Raw genomic sequence first — 3,529 nt, forward strand, 5'->3', positions numbered from 1 at the left:
GCTATACTTTTTGATAGCCGGGCACCATCAGCTTTCTTCACCACATTTGCTTATGCACCCAGTTGTCTTCAGTGATCCGTTCGACACCCCGTGATCACACAGGTTCAAGCAGATTTTAAAAATAAAGATACAAAAGTTTTCACTTTTTGAAAACAAATCCTTTCTAAAAATATATAATTAATTATTTTTTTTAGAGGCCAGCAGCATATTTATTCTGTCTCTAGACCAGAGGGCAGCAGGATGGGGTGGACCACCACTGCTTCTTGCTCTGCAGCAGGGCCTTATGGTTCAAGTAGGCGAGCAGCAGCGGGCCCACAGCCCTGGCCTGGGCATGGGGGCTGGCATGGTTGTCAGTGCCCATGCTAGGCACACTCCCTGCTCCTCTGTACCCAGTCAGGCACATCTTGGAAGTATCCCTCCAACCGTGGGGCCTAGGGCAGTACCCAGAGGACTCAGGAAAGGTGGGCAGTCCCAGCACTCAGGGGTGGGGGTGGATCCTAGGCCCAGACAGATGAGGCTGCCAGGGAAATTGCAGGGTGGGGTGTGGGGTGGGGTGGTGGTGGTGTCCTGGAGTCCCAGGGGTCCAGAGGCGAGTTGCATTCCGAGAACCTCAGGGTCAGGCAGGGAGCCAGGGAGGCTCATGTGTGCTTCGGGGGCCAGAGCTGCTGGCGTGGGAGTGTCCAGGGGCTGTAGTCTGCAGAGGGCCAGTGCTAAACTGCTGGGAGACCACCAGAGGAGCCGAAAGGGCATCGATGGGGTCTGAGTCGGGGTCCAGCCTCCAATATGCTTCACACAGGGAGATCATTGGCTTCACACAGAGTCCACCTGGACGAGTAGTACTCTTCCTCCAGCTCATACAGGTCGATGGACACCTTAGCGTGCAAGGCTACCAGCTTCCGGTTACAGGCCTCCTGCAGCTCACGCAGCTGCTGGTTGTGCTGGTCGATGGCCTCATTCACCGATGGGAAATCATTGAGGGTCAGGAACTGTTTGAGGTCAGACACCAGCTTTATCAGGGACTCATCAGTCTGCACCAATGTTGACAGCGAGCACGCGCATCTCATACTTGTCCTGCTCTCCCTGTGTGGCCCGGGACATCCAAGTCTCGTCCTCAGTCTTGGCCGTCTTGATCTCGGCGCAGTTATCCATGATGGACTTGATGTCCTTGAGCCGCTTGTTGTAGGACTTCAGCAGCGTCTCCTTGCTCTGCGGCAGGGCTCTCTGCTGGGCCATGGCCGGGGCCGACGACTCTCCACCACCACCACCGGGGGTGTCCATCCGATGGCGGATCGACTCCAGCCAGCAGCTCCCAGCACCTTCGGGGAACTGCCGACAACACATCCTTTTAATGGTTGTTATCCATTCATTGTTAGATGGATATCGACAAGGTAAAGTAGTGGATTTTTGAAACAGATAAGGTTGTTTTTTTTAACCCAAACTAGTTTTACCAAGGGATTAGAACTCAGTCATTCATTCATTGTATGGTGTAAGGGCTGCCCGGATAATTTTTTTTAAGGCAGAATATTAGGGTGTAATGTATGCTACTAGCACAGTTAGTTGTATGAAGTATAAGAATTCTTCTTTCATATGTTCAACAAAAGTATATTACACATAAAACTTGTATTAAACTAACCATGTTGCAAAGAAGACCAGAAAGGAAGGCTTAAACATACTTAGGGGACCTAGAAGCAACTCTTTTAATTTATAGAGCTATCCTCCACTTTTCCTCTCAATTAATTCCAAATCTGAGAGGAGTAGCAATTTAAATCCTTGTTAGGAATATTCTACTTTCTGTTCCTTTGGCAACCTGAAGACAATCTTTCAGGTCCTCACTCAGTTTAGCTCTCTGGAGATTTCTTGGTAGGGCAGGGGTTAAAAGTTTGTTTTAACATGTGTTGTAGCAGCAGGCAGTCGTTGTTAGAAAGTCCTTATTAGGAAATTTAAAGGGCTTACTTCGCCTTGTCAGCAGTGAGGACTAGTCCATGGAGGAGGCTGAAAGGTAGCCAGAATTTGAGTTGTTTTCTGTGTGAGAATGCTCACAGAAAAAGATCTGTGCAAATAGTACACATGTATTTTGGCCTAGTTTAGTATTTCAGTCCTTGAAGCACAGTCACTACTATCTAAACCTCTTGTATCTTATCAGAACTATAAAAAATAAAAGGCATTCATGCCCCAAACCACAGCCTTCAGTATTAAGAGGGGAGAAAAAGTATCCAAAACAAGCTAGACAAGCTAGACTGCAAATCCTTTTCTAGTTATTGGTACATGAGCTTCCAATCACCATCTCTAATTCAACTCCACAGTTGGTACACTTGTCTGTTTTCCAAGAGTTGGCAGGCAGCCAGCTGAGGGTGACATGCTCCACTCTCCAGACAAGGATGCAAATGGGTGGCCTCTTATCATGTCTTTGATGATCTATAGGACACTGCAGACGTGATAGTACAGGAAGTCAGCATCCACAGAGAAAGTCGCAGTGTTGAGTCCTTCTTGTAAATAGTAGCCATGAGTTCCATACTGGAAGGGGCACTATAGAAACTGTAGCTGTAGTAGTTTTTCATTTTTGTAAGGAGCATTGGCAGTCTGGGTATATTCAGGAAAGTCTCAAACAGTCCGTTCACAAAGCTTAGGTCCACATTATGGAGGCTGAACAATTCACGTGTAGGGGTGTGAAATAGGGTCTTCTTGGTATAGTATAGAGTGGCCTATTGGCAATTAGGGGTAAGTGTTGGAATGCAAACCACCACTTGCACAACAGGAGAAATATGAGGTTCTTTGTTTCTATAAAAATTTATAGCCTCAGAAACCCCTAAGGGATTGATTTGAGTCAGAATTTACTCCATGGCAGTATGAAGGGCAATACTAGGGGGTACCCCAAAAAACCAGAATCCTCTTCCCACAAAAGCTATGTATTTATATATTTTCACAAACCAACCTTATCACCTTCAAAGCACTCTCTATTACACTAAATACATTTGTAAAATCTGCGATTCCATTCTTGGAAACATTTTTCACACTCATCTGTTTGGATGGCTGACAGCACCTCCCTCATTTTTTCCTTCACTTTTTCTATGTCGGCAAATCACTCTCCTTTCATGTCTCGCTTCAATTACAGAAACAAAAAGAAGTTGTATGGAGCGAGGTCAGATGAGTCAGGTGCATGGGGCAAGAGAGGGATGCTGTTTTTTGCCAAAAATTGGTGCACTGAGACGGCTATGTGAGCAGATACATTGTCATGGTGGCAAAACCAGCCCCGTCTGCCACAAATGAGGCCTTTTTTTTAGTCATACACTGTTACACTAACATTTCAGAATCTCTAAATACTTGTATAAAGCTTGATTAACACCTGGCCCACCAGGCCTTGAGGACAATGACCCCAATTAGAGCAGCAGTACACAGAGAGGACCACATGGCCAGCCCCACTATGAGACATGATGCCCCTCACTGAACCAAGGCCCTGCGGGGGACAACACCAGAGACACAGTGTGGGAATTGCACCCGATCTGATCCTGCCACACTGGGGGAGTGCAGC

The 3,529-nt window shown here is 46.9% G+C and overlaps 1 protein-coding gene and 1 pseudogene across 4 annotated transcripts in view; one reads left to right on the top strand and one right to left on the bottom strand.

The window, feature by feature from the left end:
- Positions 1-3,529, top strand: part of CDC42BPA (CDC42 binding protein kinase alpha) — a 303,883-nt gene that overhangs the window by 63,290 nt on the left and 237,064 nt on the right. The gene's annotated exons all lie outside the window — the stretch shown is intronic.
- Positions 617-1,233, bottom strand: LOC105978348 (annotated as a pseudogene).

The sequence above is a fragment of the Echinops telfairi genome, unplaced genomic scaffold (assembly GCF_000313985.2).
Source record: "Echinops telfairi isolate 266 unplaced genomic scaffold, ASM31398v2 ScPeMD7_7424;HRSCAF=8462, whole genome shotgun sequence".
Classification (NCBI taxonomy): Eukaryota; Metazoa; Chordata; class Mammalia; order Afrosoricida; family Tenrecidae; genus Echinops; species Echinops telfairi.